Source organism: Tamandua tetradactyla, chromosome 15 (genome assembly GCF_023851605.1).
Source record: "Tamandua tetradactyla isolate mTamTet1 chromosome 15, mTamTet1.pri, whole genome shotgun sequence".
NCBI lineage: Eukaryota > Metazoa > Chordata > Mammalia > Pilosa > Myrmecophagidae > Tamandua > Tamandua tetradactyla.
This window is the reverse complement of record NC_135341.1, coordinates 25503335-25525808: the sequence shown is the minus strand read 5'-3', so window position 1 is coordinate 25525808 and position 22474 is coordinate 25503335. Positions and strand designations below refer to the sequence as shown.

Below are 22474 nucleotides of genomic sequence, written 5' to 3'. Positions count from 1 at the left end.
AGGGCATGGCTCAGCCTCCCCCAGAATCGCCTATGGGCTTTGTTAGTGCATATTATCAGTGATGTCATCCCCTCAACCTCTGCATCTTTGGGTGCAGCTTTCTAGGTCAGGGTTGGGAATCAGGACTTTGTGTGTTATACAAGCATTCCAGAAGATTCTTGACAGCTTAGATCTCTACAGAAAGGTCTTTAACTAGGTTTTAATGCTCTGTCTTTGGCCTTACTGACAGACTTCTATAAGAAATGACCACATTACTTGTCTGTGCATCTTTTGAATCTTCTGACGGAGATGTGATTTATTGCATGTTTCCTTGGATAAGAATCTACTGAGGTGGTTTCCAATAGTGCTCCCAAGAATCCCAGGCTGCCAAGGAGCCACTTCAGGGGTTGTATGAATAATGAAGTGTTTTCCATCCAAGGTGAAGAATTCAAAGTGCCTAAAGAATGCCAGATTCCCTCTTTTCTCTTTTATGCATTATAATTTAGAATAAGATTTCCTTAAAGCAAACAGTGCTATTGTTAAAAGGTTTAAAATGGTTGGTGCATAGTAATTTTATCCCAGCATGGGAAGTGTATTTCCCATTTTGCTTTGGCTGCTAAGGAAGCAGAAAGGAAAGGGAATACACATTCACTGTCTATTTTGATGTTATCTTATTTTAGGTATTACAAGTGACAGTATAGCAGAAGGGGGTTCACTTTGTGGAATCTAGAGCCAGATCCCTGGTTTCAGATATTGGTTCCATTACAACTGGACTTCAGGTGTCTTTCTGAATCTTTCTATGCCTCATCTTTCATATTAGTAAAACTAGGATAATAGTGACCTACTTCATAGAGACATTATCAGAATTAAATGAATTAATGCATATAAAGTGCTTAAAATTATGTTTGGTATGTAGTTATCCCTTATGTATTTCTTTATTCTTACATGTGTATTATTATTTACTCCTCACAACAATTTTGTGAGCTACCCATTATCTGCCTTGGGGTAGAAAAAATTGAAATTTTGGAAGGGTTGGTAATTTACCTAAATTATCCCCTAATTTAGTTTGTAAGCTGCTGGAATGCAATATACCAGAAACTTGCTTTTAAAAAGGGAATTTATTAAGTTGCAAGTTTACAGTTCTAAGCCATGAAAATGTCCAAATTAAGGCACCAAGAAGAGGTTACCTTCACTCAAGAAAGGCTGATGCCATCCAGAACAGCTCTGTCAATTGGGAAGTCATGTGGCTGGCATCTGCTGGGCTTGTTGGGTTCTGGATAACTTTCTCAGTTGGGAGGGCACACACTGATGCCTGTTAGCTTTCTCTCCCATTTCCTTCAATGGCTTTTTCTGGAGGTGTTTTCCTTCATCTCCAAAGGTCTCTGGCTGTGTGGGCTCTGTTGCTTTTGAGCTTTTTCCAAAATGGATCCTTCTCAAAGGGCTCCAATAAGCAACTCTGCTTGAATGGGTGAAGATACATCTCCATGGAAACCATCTAATCAAAAGTTATCACCCACAATTGGGTGGATCACATCTCCATGGAAAAATCAAAAAGATCCCACCTAGCTATATTGAATGAAGATTAAAGGACATGTTTTTTCTGGGGTACATAATAGCTTCAAACCAGCACATTCCCAATAACTGAAGTTAATGAGATCCAGTCCCTGTCTGTTTGACTCCAAATCCTCTGACCTTTTCAACAGATCACGATGTTTCCTGTGCTTTCAGAACCAAAGTTAATACTTCTCCCTCTCTATAAACCCAGGTAGCTATAATATTTATATACTTTTTCCATTGGTATGATTTTTTACATCCTCTCCCCACTGCTGTTTTAAATGTATTATTTTACGTATCTCTTACTGAAAGCTGCCTCACATTTTTTTTTAAATAGGCAGGGAATATTTTAATAAAATAATTGGATCAAGGCAAATATTCTGGCTGTGAGTCTGTTGCCTAAGTGGACATATAAGTATATTACAGTTGACAATACAAGTTCTCATGGAATTTGAGACCCAAAGCAATCATGACAGTATTTTTTGGAGAAGGTTCTCTTTACAGAGAACTGACGAGGAAAAGCAGTTGCTGGGTAGATCCATAGTCATCTGTTTCCATTGTGCTGGATCTACCAACAAAATTCCACAAACTGTATGGAATGGCAACAAGATAAAAATCCAAAGAAAAAGAGGCAGTATTATTCTAGAAGTTTTGTCATACAAATTGGAGGCAGAAACAGTAGTTTGGCTGACTTGATAATTGGTTGGAACTTGGATATTGATTAAGCCTAGTTCCTTCAGAGATTTCCCATCTTGTAAAGTAAGAAAAGTAGGTCAAAGCAGATAACATGGCTGGAATGCATAACAAGTTGATAAGAAGTAGAAGCTAAAATGCTTTAGTGAAGGCAATGGTAAGAACTGGTTTACCAATTCATGAATGCATGGTATGTCTGTTTTTGTATCATCATCCTTGTTATCTTTAATCCCAATGATAGAGACACACACCAGAAATAATCTCCAGCTCTTTTGGCCTTTGTCATGAAGTGCACAGTTCCCTTCTGTTCTAGTTTGCTAGCTGCCAGAAGGCAATATACCAGGAACAGAATGGCTTTTAAAAATAGGAATTTAATAAGTTGCTAGTTTATAGTTCTAAGGCCGAGAAAATGTCCAATTAAAACAAGTCTATAGAAATGTCCAATCAAAGGCATCCAAGGAAAGATGTCTTGGTTCAAGAAGGCTGATAAAGTTCAGGGTTTCTCTCTCAAGTGGATGGGCACATGGCAAACACAGTCAGATTTTCTCTCTCATCTAGAAAGGCACATGGGGAACACAGTCAGGGTTCCTCTCTCATCAGGAAGGGCACATGGCGAACATGGCGTCATCTGCTAACTTCTTCTCATGGCTTCCTGTTTCACGAAGCTCCCCAGGAGGCATTTTCCTTCTTCATCTCCAAAGGTCGCTGGCTAGTGGACTCTCCTTCTCGTGGCTATGTCGTTCTGCTCTGCTGTCTCTGAATCTCCCATTCTCCAAAATGTTTCCTCTTTTATAGGACTTCAGAAACTTATCAAGATCTACCCAAATGGGTGGAGACATGTCGTCACCTAATCCAGTTTAACAACCACTCTTGATTAAATCACATCACCAGGGGGAGATGATCTGATTACGGTTTCAAACATACAGTATTGAATAGGGATTATTCTGCCTTTATGAAATGGGATTTTGATTAAAACATGGATTTTCTAGGGACTACTTCCTTTCAAACCAACACACCTTCCTTAAGGGGAGTCCTCATCTTTTCTTCTTTTCTGGACAATAGGGGATTGTTTCTTTGCTGGTTCAAACCTCAGGAAACACTTTTATGAAGCTTTGGAGGGAAAGTACACATTCTGGAGTTCTCTGCAGACTGCAACCCATGGAAGATGGGCTATTTCTCAATAAAGGACCCCTGAAAATGTGGGTCACTAGAATCTCTGCAGGAGGTAAGCAGCCTGGTATACAGTGGCTATAACCTTTAGCTCCAGACTCTCAACCTCTGCACCACTTACCCACAGTGAGCTCTACAGGCAAAGCACGTGTGTGTGTGGGGGGGGGGGATGGTTCTGACTTCATCTCCAGCAGGAGCTTTCCAACAGTTTGTGGCGCTGCCTCCAATAATTTGTGGACCAGCCCCTTCATTCTAGGGTTGAATCGGCCCCTAGCCAGAACAAAGTTAGTCTCAGAACAAAGATACATGATAGGGGGTGACAAAGTGGCTTTTGATGTGACACATGGAGCATGGGTCTTCCCGAACATCACTTTCAAGCCCTAGAGACATCCTACGTTCCTCAGTCCAATTTGCTGAAACAAAGCTGTTATATCAGCCCAATCAAAATTTTTCTGTTTGCTCCATAATGACTCTTTCTCAATTTTCCTTGAAGCAATGTTATGGAAGTTCCTGAATGCTCTGGAAAAGCCATCTTCTTCCATTTCAGTGTAGTAGCAGGGGTGCTTCTAAGAGATTGTAACGGAGTTAAAAATTTAAAAGTTGGAAGCAACCTAAATGATAAAAAATCAGTCAATGGTTTTATCTTTTGGTTCAATATTAGGTAGTATGATATTTTGTTAATAAAACAGAACAGAGAATAATAATAGAGCATTGTATTAGGATTCTCTAGAGAAACAGAATCAATAGGGAACACTTGCAAATACAAGATTTATGAAAGTGTCTCACGTGACCACACTCTGTGTTTTGGAACACAGAATCCAAAATCCACAGGGCAGGCTGAGAAGCCAATGACTCCAATGGAGGGTCTGGATGGACTTCACAGGAGAGGCTTGCCAGCCGAAGCAGGAATGAAATCTGTCTCCTCTGAATCCTCTTTAAAAGGCTTCCCGTGATTAGATTAAGCATCACTCATTGTAGAAGACACTCCCCTTTGGCTGATTACAAATGGAATCAGCTGTAGATGCAGCTGACATGATCAAGATCTAATTCTATGAAATGTCCTCATTGCAACAGACAGGCCAGCACTTGCCCAATCAGATAAACAGGTACCACAACTTGGCCAAGTTGACACATGTCCCTAACCATGACAAGCATGCAACTCATTTTTTCTTTTAAGAAATCTGGAAGGAAATCAATACAAATGTATTCAGTGCTTTCTGTGTCCCAGGTATCATGCTAAGGGTGTTCCATACAGTATGCCATTTAATACTTGAAGCACATCTATGAGCAGATGCTATTATTCTTTTTATTTTACAGATTAGGAAGCCAAGGCTTAAAGAGATTGGGAAATTTGCCTAGGGGCCCTGTATCAGTTACCTTTTGCTAACAAAACATAGGGCTTTAAAACATAAAGCATTTATTATTTTGCATGATGCTGTGTGTTGGCTGGCAGTTCTTCTGGACTAGGATGACTGGACTGGGGCTGGATGGTTTTGGGTCACTCACATCTCTGGGTCTTCATTGGCACAAGTGGAATGGCTGTGCCTCTCTCCATGTGGTCTTTCGTCCTCCAGGAAACTAGCCTGTTCCTGTTCTCGTGGTGATGGAAGGGGTGGCAAAGGAAGGATCCTAGCCACAAGAGATGGCAGCCTCAATACCCAAGCACTTTTGAAGGCTCTGCTTGTGCCATGTTTTCTGATGTCCCATTGACCCAACTTTGTCCTATGGGCAAATGCAGATTACGGGGTGGAGAAATAGACCCTACCTCTTGAATGGAGGAGTGGTATAGTCATATGGCACAGGGATGGGGCGAGTTTGTATCCACTTTGTAATTTGTCTACAAAATATGTGGCCAAGCTGCTGTTAAAATCCAGTAGTCTCCATGTAACACCATGTTATACTAACCAATTTTCCTAGTATATATTAATTCTTTTGTGTATTTTTTTCTCAGCTTTATATAATGAGCATACATTACTCTTAAAATGAATATAATCTGAAGAAAAAACCTACAGTGCATGCATTTAGATGCTCTAAGCACTTTGAGTAAAAGACACTGATGTTATAACCACCTCAGTTTAGCCTCTCATCAGCATGTCCCCTGGCTTACCAACTTCTGAGGTATCCACAGGGTTGACTGCAGACTACTTGACAGTTGCCATGAATTATTGCACGATACCTTGCATAAACTCTCCCAGAAACTTGAGAGAATCAGCTCTTTGATTGCTTGGTCACTTATTTTGTGATTAAGATAGATTGCAATGTGGATACAAATTCTCCACCCCACTTCCTGTACCATGTGATTATACTGCTCCTCCTATCAAGAGTCAGGGTGTATATCTCCACCCCTTGAATCTGTGAGCCAAGCCATGCCATCTGAATAGCTCTCAATTGTACAATTGTCCTGTCACCACAGGAATGCAAAGAAACAACCAGTAAACCTGAATGGTTGCAACTATTTGCTGCCTGCATTCATTACGCTCTGGGAGGCTGGGTTTAGAAATAAACTTATACTGATTCTTCAGACTTTGTGTGGTAAAAGTGTTCTTTAGATAGAAATGTTGCGTTCATCCATTTATTCATTCCTTCTTCAAATATTTATTGATTGCCTACCATATGCCTGGTACTGGGCTGGGAGCTTGGAAAATGGTGGTGAACACAGCAGATATGGTGCCTGGCCTCCTAGAGCTTCCATTCTTGTAAAATAAACAGACAATTGACAGATCAACAGGTGATAGACTAAACAACTATATAAGGGTCAATGTGAATGAGACGCAGGATCCTAAAAGGAGCTACTGAGGAGTGGTTGCCAGGGAACACCTCTCTGAAGAGGATAATAGAACAAAATCCTGAAGGATGAGAATAAACTGGTTCTTTGAAGAGTTGGGGCAGGGCATTGCAGACAGAGGGAAAAAAACAAGTGCAAGGACCTAGAAGCAGCAGATGGCTCCCTTGCTGTGTTGGAGAAACAAGAAGTCATGTGTCTCTCCTTTCTCCAACCCTTTCCTGCCTTAGTTGGTGCAATGGCTCTATTAGATAACAAAGGGTCAAATCAAACAAAGTTAATAGAAACATGGCAGACAAAAAATACCACTTTTTTTAGTGAGAAATGTGGCTTACCATCTACATATTTATTCACATATTTGACAATTTGTGACTTCTAAATCACTATTCAAGAGAAGGATGATCACTTCTAGATTGTAAATCTAATACTTAAGTGCAATTTCAAAATATTAGTGTATGCCTAAGGGAGCCACTTTAGATTAAATGGTACCAAATATATCTGTATGTGATTGTCATTCAGTAATTATCTGCAGTAGAATCATGTGCTATGGAGGTTTAAATAAAAAACTGGGTGAAAAGTATTAAAATGCCCACCTTTTTTTTCTTTGCAAGCATTGGTATCACTTAAATGAAATATTCTTGAGCTAGAAATATTTTCCAAAAGCATATTTTTGTCATCTTCCTGCCTCTTAAATAATTATCCTGTACTTTGTCAGTGAAACTCTGCTTTATCACTCCTTTTAAACATTTGTGCTATTTTACTTTTTTTTAGCTTTAAAAAGTGCTATCAATTCCATAAATATTTATTGAGTATCACCTTATATCCAGCTCTGGACTAGGTGTTGGGAATACAAAGACAAATAGGAAAGGATGCTTATTTTCCTGGACATGTCATCATGTGCCTCTTTGGGTGAGCCTTCCAGTTACAAATAGATTATTTAAGTCTTGTTGCTCCCTAAAATTTCTTAATATTACAAAAGTAGCTCCTACAGCATTTTATCTCCAAGCTTAAGTGGTAAATAGAAAAATAGAATTTCACTACCTAGACTGTGAGACAAAACATAAAAACTGAAATGAGAACAAATCCTTACCCATATAAAATTACTCCCAAATCCTGCCAGCAAAATGATGGGCCCATGGATGCTGAAGATCAGCAGGACAGAAGTCAAGGTTGCTTCAGAAGAATGGGAGGGGATAGTTGTAGGTGCCTCTGCTGTGTGTGTTGGTGTGGGTGTGGGTCTGTGGCGTGTAATGGAATTCACAGCTGTGATAGGAAAAAAGCTGCAGCAGTTGACCTGGGTGTTAAGGTTTAATTTAACTGTCCTCAAGGTATGGCCTGCAACCTGGTTTCCGGAATTCCTCATTTTAGGGATGCAAAAATTAGGGTGCGAAAGGGCCCAGTAACAAAGCCCATGCCCACTGGGGCCCCTGTGGTCTAATGCTGATCAAGACCTTCATTCTTCACCAGTCCAGGTTTGGCTGGCAGAGCGAGTTTGCCTGGTAAGAGCCTGGGATCTTTGACTGAGGCTGAGTGTGTGTATGTGTGTATTCCAATAAGATTTCGACCTTTCTTAGGGCTGGTGCAAGAATATTAAAGTAGGCTGGGAAAACATGTGTATTTCAATGCAAGAGCATAAATACTACTTTGTTGTCTGAAAGATATTGCAGCTATTGCTGTTCCACTTTGCTTGCAAAAAAATTCTTGTTTTAGAGTGTTCAATGTTAAGGCTCTATGTGATAATCACAGTTTGCAAGTAAGTAACTCGCAAGTTCAGTCAGCAAAAGATAAACTAACTTCAAAAGTGTCTTACTCTAATAAAGTTTGGCCAAACTTCATTATTATAGTCAAATACTCAGTGGTTGCTAGATGGGTAATTTCTGTAGTTTTAGTCCCAAATGGGAAACCTTTCATTGTGGAGGAATCATAAAATCATGGTGAAGGAGAACTGCAGATATTGTACATTGAGATAAAGGTTATTTCCTGATAATAAATATTGGCTGTGAACCTCAAAATGTTAAAGAAGGAAGAAGAGAAAAGCTGGGTGCAAAGGTGTACCTACTATATGATTTCAACTGTATAAAGTTCCAGATCAGTCAAAACTAATCAGTGCTGAGAGATAGAAATTAAATTGCTGATCAGAAAAGGACATGATAGAACCTTCTGGGATTATGGAAATTTTCTATATCTTGTTTTGGGTGGTGGTTACACTTTAGATTTATGCATTTTAAAGTATGTAAATTATCCCTCAATTAAAAATGAATAAAACTGCACACTTAAGATCTGTGCACTTTAATATATGTAAATTATACCTCAATTAAAAATGAATAAAATTACACACACACACACAAAGATATCTCTTAAATACAGTGCCTCTCTAACATTTTTTTTTTAAATTTATTTTTCCTGAATTGATCCTCATGCAAATATGTTGGTTACTTCTGGTTTAAATGTTTCTTTCTTTTACCTTTTTCCCAAATGACAATATTGACTAAATTGACTAATATTGTCTAAATACCTGTATTGCCTCACAGATTCTCTGATTATAATTATTATGACATATTGGTGAACTGGGGTTTAAATCCTAAGTCTGCTTCCTATTGACTGCATATTCCCTGTTTGAAAAACATGTAATTTAAAACTCCCTAAAATGGAGATGATTAAACCTGACTGAAGGGTGTTGTAGGATCCAATGAGATAAGTTTTATTACAATCCTTCTATTCAAAGTGTGATCCATGGACCACTAGCCTAGCCTTACCAGGGAGCTCGTTAGAAGTGCAGAATCTCAGGCCCCACCCTGGGTCTGCTAAGTTGGAATCTGTTTTAACAAAATGCTCAGGTAATTTATATGTGCATTAAAGTTTAAGGAGCATTGTTTAAAAATATACAGAAACTATAAAGAAACATACAAATATTAGAAATTGTTATTAGTAGAGTTTTTGTGTAGTAAAATGGCCCGGAGTTTTGCACATGTTTTTCTCATGTTGTTGCCAGGCTATTGAGCTCCCATTGTGGGCAGCATATTTATGGAGTGTGCCCTGGTGAGCTGCTGCTGGTGGGGGGACTTCTTGGATCAGAATGGAATGCTCTCCTAGGACTGGTCAACAAGTTTCAGTTCCAAGTAGCCTCTCAGGATACAATTAATATGGAGTGTGATGGCGTTAAGATCTAAGTGAATTGAACATATATTATCAGAACGCTGAGAATTTCGGTGGACTCCCAAGATGATGAGAGATGTCCACTGTGGAACAAATCTATTCCTAAACGATCTTGGTAAAGGGAGCCACCATCCATCCAGTCAGTCAAGCCAGAAACCTTGAGATCATCTGTTATTCTCCCTTTTCTGTGACCTTTATCCTCACCTAATTGGTCAGCAGCTTCTATTGATTCATCTCTAAATTCTTCCTTTAGTCTTTGCTCTTCACTTTGTTTACATGATCACCACTGTCCTCTCTTGCTTGGACTAGTACCCCCCTAGGGGCTCCCCACTTCCACTGCACTTCCTTTAATCCATTCTTTACAGAGCAGAGAAAACGTTTATCACCTCATTCCCCTGCCAGAAACCCTTTCATGCCATCTTGTTATACTTGGAATAAGTGTCAGACTCCGTATCTGTACCTGAAATGGCCCCCAGATCCTGCCTAATTTGGTTCCTGAGTATCTCTACAGTGCAGCTGGTCCCTCTACCCCTCTTTCCCTCTGCTCCTGACTCACTGGTCTTCCTTTAGGTTCTCAAGCATGCCTTGTGATTTCCTGCCCTGCAGATGCTGCTCTCTTGTCCAGGTTATTTATTTACCCTCTTTTGAATACCTAACTTGTTTCTTCCTTGGCGTCTCAGCCAACCCCCCACCTCCTCAGAGATGTTTTGCATGAACACTCTGCCTCAAGCAGGCCCCTCTGTCAATCTCCATCTCAGCCTCTTTTTTCTTTCCTTCTTGGCACTCATTACAAGTAACAATTATTTTGCATATTTGCCTTTTTATTTTTGTCCTATCCCCTCCTTTCGAACAGTAGATATGATGGTTAATTTCATGTGTCAGCTTGACTAGGTTACGGTGTCCAGCTGTTTGGCCAAGCACTGGCCTACTTGTTACTGTGAGGACATTTTATAGATGGGATTCCATTTACAATCAACAGAAGAGATTGCTCTTGGCAATTCAGGGAGTTTCTCATCCAATCAGTTGGAGATCTTAAGAGCCAGTTGAGGATTTCAGAGATCAGAAGAAGAATTTCTACCTTAATTTCAGCCTTGCTCTCACTGGGATGTCCAGCCAGCTTGCCAGCCAGCTTCCCCTGGCAAAATTTGACTGACGTTTTCAATAGCAAATTTATCCAAATTTCCAGCTTGTGGCCTGCTCTACTGAGTTCAGATTTGTTAGCACCTAAGGTGTCATGTGAGCCAGTCCTTATAATAACTCACTCTCTCTTTATATGTATATGTATATATATCCTGTTGATTCTGCTTCTCTGGGGAACGCATTCTCACATAGTAGAGCTCATGTTGTCCTGTTCATCATTGTTTACCCAGAGCTTGACACATGGAAGGTACTTAAAATATATTGGTTATGACTCACTGAGTGACTGGTAAATGAATGAATGGATTTATTCCTTTACATAACTGGATGACTACAGTGGTACTGTCTGGAATTTACCTTCTTCTAAAGTAAAAATTGCCCACCTCCTAATTCTAAGCTTATCACCCTCTCAGCAGATTGCTGAATGCATTGTTATAATTTTCAAAAAAGCGCTTTAAAGAAACAAAGAAAAGAAGAGTAAAATCTTTTTTTATTTTTTTTCTTTGCTGAGTATGTTTGCTTTGTCTCACTGGTCTTCTCGAAACACCTCCTCCTATGACCTGATCCTGTTTTCAGAAAGTACAGTTCCTTGCAGTGGTTTCATCAGTCCCCAGTCCCCGGACCCCTGCAGTTGGAAACTGCAGGCAAAACAAGCACAATATCACCTTTAATTAGCTAGAGAGGAGCCTGCCTGATATACGCAGATAGTGCCTTGGAAACAAGAAACAGAAAAATGTAAGGCAGGAACAAGTTCATGGGAAAGAACTAGGAAATGAAAAAGAGTAATTATCCTGTTTTAACATAATGTTGTTAATCTGTATTGCCCATTATCATCCTAAGTGTCTTGCCTATTGAAGAATGCGAGCTATAGAGCTGCTCTTTGCTCCAGCAGTGTAGCTAACGTAAGAGACTGGCTCCCCATCCATCATAATAATTAGTTTGTCATAATTTTCTGCCCTTCTTGGCTCTGCAGTAAAAAGATAGGAGAGCCATTTAAAGTTACTCAGGAATTGTTCCCCAAATTTCCTCCCTGTTCTTTGTGGGAACAGATAGCTTCATTTCTGCCCTATTTATTTTATGTTTGGACTGTGGTAATGAAGTATATTTCATCTGGAAGTATATAGCTTTAATTTTCATGTTCTACTTGGAAACATCTCACTGTTTCATTTTGTTTTGGTTGTACAGTATATAAAGAGAGCACACGCTTCTTTCTGAACTCACCTATCGCCCACCAGAGTTAATTCTAGTTTCAAGACCAATATTATGACTTCATGAGCTGCCTATATAATAACATGCATCAGTCTACAGTCCTTTATAGTCTACAATTTATTCCTCATTTTATCCCTTAATTCTTACAACAATTTGGAGCATAGCAAAGGCAGGGGTTTATCCACCTGCCCATTTTACAGAATGAGGAGCAGAAAAGTCAACTGGTTTGCCCCAGGGCCATGCTGCTAGGGTGAAGTGGAGCCAGGGCTTGAATCCAGGTTTTCTAATCATTACTGCACTGGTTTGAAAGGATTTATGTACAAAAGCCATGATTTAATCCTCAGCAATCTTGTGGGAGCAAACATTTCTCTTAAGTCCTATTCAGTACTATAGGTTGGAAACTTGATTGGGTTATCTCCATGGAGATTGTGACTCAATCAATGTGGGTATTAAACCTGATTAGATAGGGACATGTCTCCACCCATTCTGTGTGGGTCTTCATTAGTTTAATGGAATCCTATAAAAGAGGAAACATTTTGGAGAAAGGTAGAGATTCAGAGAGAGCAAAGCAGAATGACACAACCATGAGAAGCAGTGAGCCACCAGCCAGTAACCTTTGGAGAGGAAGAAGGAAAATGCCTCCTGGGGAGCATCACAATAAAGAAAGTCAGGAGAGGAAGCTAGCAGATGACACTGTGTTCTCCACGTGCCTTTCCAGATGACAGAGAAGCCCTGACTGTGTTCACCATGTACCTTGTCACTTGAGAGAGAAACCCTGAACTTCATCGGCCTTCTTGAACCAAGGTATCTTTCCCTGGATGCCTTGGATTGGATTTGTTTTAATTGAGGCATTTTCTCAGCCTCAGAACTGTAAATTAGCAACTTGTTAAATTCCCCTTTTAAAAAGCCATTGCCTTTCTGGTATATTGCATTCCAGCAGCTTGTGAACTAGAACAGTTCCTTCAGGTCTTCTCTATTATATAATATCTTCTGCTATTATTTATAATTTTTTTTTAACTTCTGTTTGCTTCTGCTGAAATGAAGACAGGGCAGTTTTCAGTTATTCTTTCACTGTCTCCCCTCCACTACCCTACCCCCCTGCCTTGACATTGTGTAGAGGATAAGCTTTCTTTCTTATGGTGGATAAATGGAAAGGAGCTTGGTATATAAATTTGCAGAGTTAGAAATGTGTTTTATGGGCTAAGACAGTAGTTCTCAAAGTGAGGGCCATGGGCCACCAGCTTCACTGGGGGTGCTATTAGAATTGCAGATTTTCTGGCCCCACCCAAGACCTAGGGATGAGAAACTCTAGGGTAGGCCCAGTAATTTGTGCTTTTTAAGCTCTCCAGATGATACTGATGCATACTTAAGTTTGAGACATACTGATTTGGGGAGAAGATGGGAAAATGTGAGGGAGAAAAGAAAAGAGAGAAATGACACTGCACTAAGGGCATAGACTCTGGAGCTAGACTACTGGGTTTCCATTGCAATTCTGCCTTTTCATTTATTCACACAGTATATACTTAGCACCTACAATGTACTATGCTGTGTGTAGAGGTTTGGGATACAGGAGTGAAGAAAACAAAGATCCCTGTCTTCATGGACCTGACATTCTACCATTTGCTTATTAGCTGAGTGGTTGAAGAGCAAATTGCCTCCCCTCTCTGTCCTTTGTTTCCTGGTCTCGAAAGTCAGGATAGTTATCATGTCTACCCCACGGGGTTTTATAATCATGGAAGATGACAGGGCCCAGCACACAATCAGTGCTCTCCAAGTGCTTGCTTTTATTCCTGATCGCTAGCTCTCAGTTGCCAAGTGCTAGCAACAAGCTGACAGTGCCATCTCTTGCCAACTATCCCAAACTGTGATCACAAACCTCAAGGAAATATACCACTTTCTAGAGGCATGAGACTGACACAGACATCGGTAAGATGCTTAAAGTAGGTGCCCAAAATATCCTATTTAGAAATATCCTGAGGATCCTAGGTTAAAGGTGCCTGTTTGTGTACTATCCAGATTTTATCATGATTTCAGCTGGCGCTAGGGTGGTATCGTCCCAGGCCTCTAGGAATATATACATTTCTGGCACTGTTTCTGAGTCCTCTGACTTGATATAAGTATAGGGTTCGCAGATGAGTTTATAGAGTGATTTTAAATAGCACAGGACTGCCTTTATTGTGTTATTCTGTTATTTCTTTGAAATCAAGCCCATGCCAGTAAAAAGACTGTACTGAGAATACAAGGAAGGATAAAGTCAAGCATAGGCCTTCTAACTCACTCCAAATATAAATACTGAGACTGATTTTTGTCACCTTGTATGTTTATTGTGTATGTTGAAGAGAGCGAGAGAAAGAGAGACCATGAGTGGGCGTGTGAGTATACCTCAGAATGTGACCTTCTTTGGAAGTAAGGTTGTTGCAGATGGAATTGCTTAAGATGAGGTCATACTGAAGTAAGGTAGGCTTATAATGCAATATGACTAGTGTCATAAGAAGAGAAGAGACTCAAAGGCACAGACACACATCGGAGAATGCCATGTGTTGATAGAGGTGGTGATTGAAAGTGCTGCAGCTGCAAATCAAGGATTACAGGGAAACCATGAGAACCTAGGAAGAGGCAAGAAGGATTCTCTCTCGGGATTTCAGAGGGCACATGGCTCTACCAACACCTCGATTATGAACTTCTAGCCTCCAAAACTGGGGGAATGAAGTTCTGCTATCATAAGCCACCTGGTTTGTGGTAGTTTGTTACAGCAGCCATGGGAAACTAATACAGAAGGGAAGGAAGGGGAGGACAGAGGAACTGGACCTGGAGAGCACACTTCAAGACCACTCGCCCAATCTGCTGCCTGAAGGAGAAGAGAAGACAGGTCTCTGAGCTGGAAGAGAACGCCAGCTGGGCCGTGGCCTGACCTGCTTGTGTGTGGAGCAAGAGATGGCTGGAGGCTGTATCTTGTGTGAAGACCTGCCTTTAGCCCACAGTCCTGACCACATGTGTAATGTGGCCTGAAGAGTGAAAAGCCTTTCCTCATCCTGCTGTTTCCATCAAACCGTGTGCCTTTACACAGTGACTCAGCCCCCTTTTTTGCATTTCACAGATGCTGGAATGTCCTTCTCTTTCGCTAAGCTCTGGGCCTGGGAGGGAAGGCTGGGGCCATATCTTAGGCACCATATTTCCCACAGTGCCTTGTTCCTAGTGCTTTACACTTAGTAGGAGTCACGATGCTTGTTTAATGTGGAATTATTTACTGAGAACCTCATTCTATTTCTTGGGAAAAAGTAGACCCGTTGCAGTGCAGTTTTTCCTAGAATTACCTACTGAATAAAAGGGGCACAATGATTTCTCCTTTTAATCCCTTTTTAATGGTGAAACATTACTGGGTTAAAATTTAGTGGAGTTTTTGTTTGCCCCTCCTCTCCAAAAAAGAAACAACATACATTATTTGCTGGTGTGAATTTGTGGTGGGCACCAGAAAAGTCATGTCCTTTAATCTTCATTCAATATTACCGGCTGGGAGCATTTTGATTGTTCCTGTGGAGATGTGATCCACCCAGTTGTGGGTGATAACTTTTGATCAGGTAGCTTCCATGGAGTTATGACTCCACCCATTAATTTTTTAAAAGAGGAAACATTTTGGAAAGAGTCCCTTTGTAGAGCCATGAGAAAGCCAGCAGACACCACCATGTTCACCATGTGCCCTTCCAGCTAAGAGAGAAATGTTGAACGTCATTGGCCTTTTTGAACCAAGGTATCTTTCCCTGGATGCCTTAGATTGGACATTTCTATAGACTTGCTTTAATTGGGACATTTTCTCATCCTTAGAACTGTAGACTAGCAATTTATTAAATTCCCCTTTTAAAAAGCCTTTTCGTTCTTGATATATTGCATTCCAGCAGCTAACAAACTAGAACACATTATAACAAGATAAATCTCTGGAGGAACCCCTCATATTTCAGATAGAAATTTAAAGAAGCTGGACTCAATTGCTCAGTTAGTTAAATTTGCACTTGTCTCTTTGGAGGTATTTATGGACTTATTTTCACACTATTGCATTTTCCTTCTCCTTTAGTTGAGCAGCAGCAAGCATAATGTGATGAACAAACTGTTGTACATAACAGTTATTTAAAGACTGAAACAACCGATTTCCTGTTAATCATTTAATAAGGTAATTTTCCTGGGCTGAAGACTTTTGGCTCCTTGGATTATCCTGTTGTGTCATGTGTTTCCCATCTGGGTTTGATAGATGTCCTATTTGAAATTTGGGGGTTTCCTTTGCAGGTTGTAGCTAAAAGCCAAAGATTTGGACATATAGTCTACTAGTGAAATATTTTAAAAGTAGAAACCATGGAATAAGATGAGCCCATCAAAATTTCCATTGCTTGAATATCAAACGGATATGTTGACTCTCAGATCCAGGACTAGCTTTTATTTGTGAAATATTCAAGTCAATTTCTCCAATAATGTCACCGAACATTGTGTAGTATTTTAAAACTCACAATGTATTTTTCTCAATGACATACTTTTTCACAGAAAACCTTCAGTGCTCTATTAGTAATGTGCCAAGAACTTTGCTAAGGTCCTTACATGCCTTATCTTTTAAAATTCTCCCAATATCTTATGAAATGGGTTGATGTTATCTCCATTTTATGGATGAGGAAATTGAGGCTGAGAGAGAGAAGAGTAAATGTCTTCCCCCAGATCACAAAGCCAGCAAGTGGGAGAGCTTGGTCTCAAGTCTAGCTCCTCTGGTTACTAAACATATAATCTTTCCACTCCCCTGTTTTTATATGCATATATACAAACTTAACAGATTGTGAGGTAAAAGCACCAAAAAAGTAGTGAAAATAATAATGAAAAGCAATGAGGAATCCATAAATTAATTTGGGTTCAATATTTAGAAATATGTAAAACAAACTCAGCCCTTTTGTAGACATTTTATATTATGGATTTCAAGAAACCTACAAGAAAACTAAAGAACAAAGTAGGGCTATCAAACATAATAGAGAGCTAAAGTAATTAGAAAAGTGTGGCATTGACAAATGGACCAGTAACAGAGAGCCCAGAAATAAACCCATGAATAAATGGAAATTTTGGTATGTAAAAGTCCAACTTTTACATTTAAAATGATTGGGGAAGTAATGGACTGCTTATTCAGTAAATGGTGTGGGGACATTGTTTATCTGTTTAAAATTGATTCCTATTTCACCTTATTTACAGAAATATTGGGTTAAGTTTAAATATTTAAAAAAATGTGTATTAGAAATCATATGGTCACCCAGTGTATTACCATGAGAAGGACTCAGTATTGAGCTCCAAAGTAGAAAGTATCTTTGCTCATACATGAGAAATAACTGTTCACTCTTCACAACCATAATAATACCCCATGTTTCCTACAGAGCGGGTGCTGCTGACTGTAGACAGGATGGCGTTGTGTTGGTACATCTTCCACTTGCTTATCTGGTGTAGGCGGTAACAGGACACTTGTGTTTTGAGAATAGTTGGCTGGGATTGGGAGTGCAGGATTTTGCAATGGAAGAAAGCAAAGCTAAGCTCCCCTGACTCCCCACCAACCCTACCCATCCCACCCAAGACTAGGCAGATGCCCTAGGTGTTCTCACGACACTTGGTTTTTTCTGACTGGATCATTTGTGCTGTTGCCTCTTCTATCTCTCCTGCTAAATTGTGAGTTCTAAAAGCTCAGGGGCTTTCTTCTTTGCTCACTACTGGGCTTATCCCAGTGCTTGGCCCACCTTAGTGCTCAACAGTGGTTTGTGGAATGGAAAACTAAGCACATTTTTGGCCACATGAACAGGAATAAGAAAGGGGTTGGTAGAGGGAAAGGGAAAGTGTTTAACAGGGAGATTGGCAGGCCCCAGTATCAGAGTTCTGGGCCAGGTGGAAAATGTGTGTGCCTGTGATTTCTGAGGTGGCCCAAACAAATCAGGAGAAAACACCAGAATGTGGCATCTCAGGTCAGGATGGTGACCTACAGGCATATGGAAAAACAACATAACATAATTGCTACCCCTTCCTGGATCCTTACTTACTGCCAGGCACTATGTAGAACACTTTATATACATTATTCCCTTTGCTCTCCACAGCAACCTTAAGGGATGGATGCTGTTATTAGTTTATGTTTCCACACGAGGAAACTGAAGCTCAGAGAGGGTAAGTGACTTTCCCAAGGTAACTCAGCTAGTAAATTGCACAGCTGGAACTCAAAACCAAGCCTGCTTGAGTCCTAGCTGCCTGCCAACAGACTAAAGGACTAACTAAGTCTAGTGAAAGGGATGCTATTTTAAAGATAAGAAGTTCTTGCATCCTGAGCCCGACACCCTCGCTCTTCAGTCCTTTCTCACCCACCTCACTATGGCAGTCAGTCTGAACAACTCAAAGAAGAGCAACCCCTAACAAAATCCAGACCTCGGAGACCTCAGCCTTCCCTGTGGGTGAGAAGTGATTTCTGCTGCTGTGGGCTCACAGCCCTCTCTGGCGATCACTGCTTCCAGGTTGCAAAGGGAGGCTTGTAAGGCAGATGGGACTCTCTCGAGCTCCCCGACTGACAGCCCTGTTCTCACACCAATACACACTTTACATGAGCACTCAAAAGTGGCAAGCTTGACACACTCACCAAGAGCTAAGCTTTTCCAGGTGAAATGCTTCAGCCTCCTGCAGCTGCCTGCTCAAGCGTTTACACAGGGCCAAACTTTAGCCTTAGCAGCTGCGAATTAGTAGTGGCTGTTAACCAACTGTATCACTGCAATTGGTAATCTACAATTTTAATTTGCAATGACTGATTGCCTCATTCTGTAGGAAGTTAGTGGTATTAACATGGGCAATAATTCCTTGGCTTCTGCTAACTGTATCTGTTGCTCTAAATGAATTATCAGAACTGGTCTTAATGTTCTTTAGTTCTCTTTTTTCTGTGTTTTGAAATAGTTGAAAATTTGCAAAAAATACCAAAACTTGAAAAAGTGGAACAAATTTCCCTTTCTTAAATGTTCTTTTTCCATCATTATTTATGATGAATAGGCAACAGTAATAAGTGTTACTATTTGAGCAATGAGGTTTAATTCCTAAGGTTCAATTTCGTAATTGGGGCAAGTGGTAGAAAATCAATCTGTTGCTTGGAGAATGAAAATAAACTGCTTAAATTAGCTTTGTGTGGCTTATGGGTATTTTAAGCCTGGAAAACAAAAACTAACTAGGCTAATTTTAAGAGAGAATAGCACCGATGCAGTTGTTTTTGACTCAAATGATTTTATATAGGAATGTGATGTGCATGTGATCATTCAATCCCAAGACATGACAGTTCTTGAAAGAAAATAAAATTGATACAAAAGATGCATTTGCATATGTGACTTACACTCCAATGAGATAGCACTGACCTACTAAATGAGAATAATGATACTAATTCCCTTATCCAGCATTTGGCACGGTTCCATCTCTTGCATAAACAAACGTGTAGGTCAGTTCCCTCAAAGCTGGTTGCCATCCAAGGCCTCTCTTCAGAAAATGGGTCTTTAGCAATGGATTTTGGTGGGTATAGACAGCAGGTCCCTCCCCTGCACAAGAACTATCCCACTTAGGGAGGTTTAGAGGTTTTCCTTGAAAAGTCTTGGTGATCCCTGTAAAGATTGTAAAAGCAAAGTTTGGGGAAAGAGAATCCCCACCTCAGATGCCTGCTTAGGCAGATCAATCCTAGTAATGAGTTGAGGATCTATGAATTGATTCCCTTAGAACTCTTCGTACTTTGTACATTGGAAAGTTCTTGCATCTCTACCCAGGAGGTGTCGTGCCCCAGTTTGGAGTCGCTCCTGTTGGGATCTGAGGCTGTGGAAGGACTGTCTCTTGTCAAACCTCATGGAGAGGAATTCATAGATAAGGAAACGCTGGATGAGACTCTCTGTCAATGCAGTACAGCCCAATCAAGACTTTTGCCCTTGGAGTCATGTAGTCCTGGGCCAAATCCTACCTCATGGTGGTATGTAACTAAGAAAAATTATTCAACCTCTCTAAACTTCAGTTTCCTCCTCTGTTAAAGGGATCTAATATTAGGGGCTTCCTCGTAGGGCTATTGTAAAGATCAAACGAGGTAATATATTTATGTTTCTTTTTCTTTTTGCATAGGCAGGCACCAGGAATTGAACCCAGGTCTCCAGCATGGCAGGTGAGAGCTCTGCCTGCTGAGCCACTGTAGCCCACCCTATGCATATATTTTTGCATTTAAAATTTGAGCAATCAGTTGAGGATTTATGAATTGGCAAAAGTTATGCAGAACTCATCTCAGATAAGGTAGTGGCAAAATGATCAACATATCTGACCCTCAGAATATTTTGATAAGAAGTTCAGCTCTCTCTTCTTAGTATGTGGTATGTGGCTGCAGGGAAAGTGGCCTCCTTTGAAAGACAGTTGGATATCCAGCATGGCCATCATTGGAGTTTGGGACACACTTTGAAGTGTGGAATAATTCAAGACTTTTAGGTTACCCAATGGAAGACGTCTGACCATAAACTGGTAAAAGAACATAAAGGGAATTTGCAAATATACCTCTTCTTACTCTAATCTGCTTTTAGTTATATCCCAAGTAAAGGGAATAGGTAATTGCTATTACTATGTAAAAGAATCATGGTATTGAAAATTTTATCATTTTAATTGTGCTAAATAGTTGATCATGAGAAATTTAAGCAGAGTCATTTGGTTCAGGTATCTCCCTGCAAATGTCAGACAGCATCATTCTTCATATATATTGATAAGCACAAGTCATCCAGAAAGTCATCGTCTCCAAAGCCTGGCAGAGAACTTTGTGCAGATAGAACGCATTCATTGCAGGTTATATCAGTAAGTCAATTTGGCTTAGTTTGATAGCTCATAACTGTCCAGGCTGTTGTATTTACTGAGCCATGCACTACTCTTTCTTCAAGTATGCTTGAGAAAATTATTTATAAGACTGTTTCTCTTCTGGGACAGTCAAGTGCTTTCAAATGAACTCCATAACCGCAGACTCAACATAGCATTAGGCTTGGTAATAATATCAAAAAATATTGCTTTAATAATGCTGCCTTGAGGTTGCCTGGAATCCCATAATCCCATGACTTTCCTTTTCCTGGTAATTCAGCAACATAACTTATCAGTTAGTACTTCTGAGTGTCAGAGAGCAAGGTTCAACTTACGGGTCGACAAAAACCTTCAGATTAAGGTGAAAGGACCAACATCAACATCCTCTAAATGAGGCAGCTTCTTTGGACAGAGGCCACTGCCCTCACACAGGGCCCTGTACATTTGTCACAGTAGAAAAACAGGGCTTGAGGGTGAAGAGAGGCTCCCGAGTGGGTGATTTTGTTCCTCCCTTGGAATCTTCTGGTTATTCTTCTTCATTGCTGAGTTTATGCAAAGCCTTAGGAGATTCTCTTCTGCAAGTTGTCCCCCCTTTTTAATGTGTCAATGTACTCTGCAAAGTTTAAAGCTTCATACAGATGTAAGGGATTCACATACCATATGTGCATCCAATGTGGAGCTAGTGCTACTGGGTGTGAAAAAGAATCCTGTAATGTGAAAGGGATGCTTGATATCTATCATCAAATCCAATGCTTGCAAAGTTGGGAACACCTGGCCCTGGTAGTGTCTGAGGTGATTTTAGGTGATACATGAGTGAACATTTTTATTATAATAGTTACAATTTATGTTTCGATAATTATGTGTTCATTTATTATAATGTGTGTGAGAAAAAATATAAGTATCATGGATATTTACTATGTAGACAAGGCTAATTAAATACATTGGCTTAATTGAAATAGAGAGTAAAATAATAGTATTGGGATACATGGACATGATAAAACCATGAAGATGGTATAAAAAATACTGAAAATTTGAAAATGCTGACACTTAGAGAAGGACATGGGTCGTTCTTGCCCAAGGATGAGCAGCAAGTCCAAGTTAGCCCTAGGACTGGGAATCAAGTCTTCTACTTCCCAGGCCTTTCCTGGTCTTTCTGCCACAGCAGAGGCTGCTTCCTTATTGCATTGGTTGTGCCCCCACTTTAGGTGTTAGTTCACCATGAAGAATGCATAATGCTTTCTTACATATAAGAGTTGAAGAGTTTAATCTAAACAGGTAAGCATTGAATCTTCAATGTTGCATTTCAAACATGGGGCTTGAGCATGTTGCCATCAATAGCTTATGAAACAGCAGCTGTGAGCTATGGGCTATAAGCTTAGGCCTATAGTGGGGACTTTCCTGGGTCCTCTGCAAAATCTCAGCAGTTGGACAGAGCTAGAGAGTGGAAACAGCAGCTAAGCTGGTTCGGTACATGGTGTGCCTACCAGGCTGCCGCCTCCTTCCCCCACATGCTGGGCAGAACCACTCCCATTCCTATCTCATCCCTATGAAAATCAACCAGGAAGACTAAAACAAGACAGTTTTGTTGAGACTGAAAAAGAAAACCTATTACTGGTCTGTAGATCATTTATAATAAAGCCTACCATTCATTTGGTCCAGTGCTTTGATAATATTTGAACCTCATACCATTACAAATAAACATTATCCCCATTTTACAATTGAGATAACTGAAGGCCAAGGTAAATTAATTTTCCCAAAGGTCAAAGTTGAATCTCAATTCCTGGCCTGTCTGACTGCAAAGCTATACAACTTCATATTCACTATTATTTCATAAATGGAAAAAGGAAAGATGCGTGAAATGATGTTGAATAATACAAGGGCATGTAATTAAATGCTAGATTAGGTAGTACAGACTTTTAGGGCAAATGAATTCAGAACAGGAAAAATCATTGTTTT

The 22474-nt window shown here is 40.1% G+C and overlaps 1 protein-coding gene across 28 annotated transcripts in view; it reads left to right on the top strand.

The window, feature by feature from the left end:
* LOC143656990 (uncharacterized) overlaps positions 1-22474 on the top strand; it is a 402509-nt gene that overhangs the window by 316336 nt on the left and 63699 nt on the right. For 2 of the 28 annotated variants that reach the window (XR_013162708.1, XR_013162693.1), the window contains 2 exons: positions 15750-15845; positions 19468-19664. The exons of 24 other annotated variants lie outside the window; for them this stretch is intronic. The gene's annotated coding sequence lies outside the window, so the exon portion shown is untranslated. Of the gene's footprint in view, positions 1-15749; positions 15846-17781; positions 18476-19467; positions 19665-22474 lie in introns of those variants that run through there. 2 more of the 28 variants (XR_013162698.1, XR_013162694.1) reach the window with 2 other exon arrangements.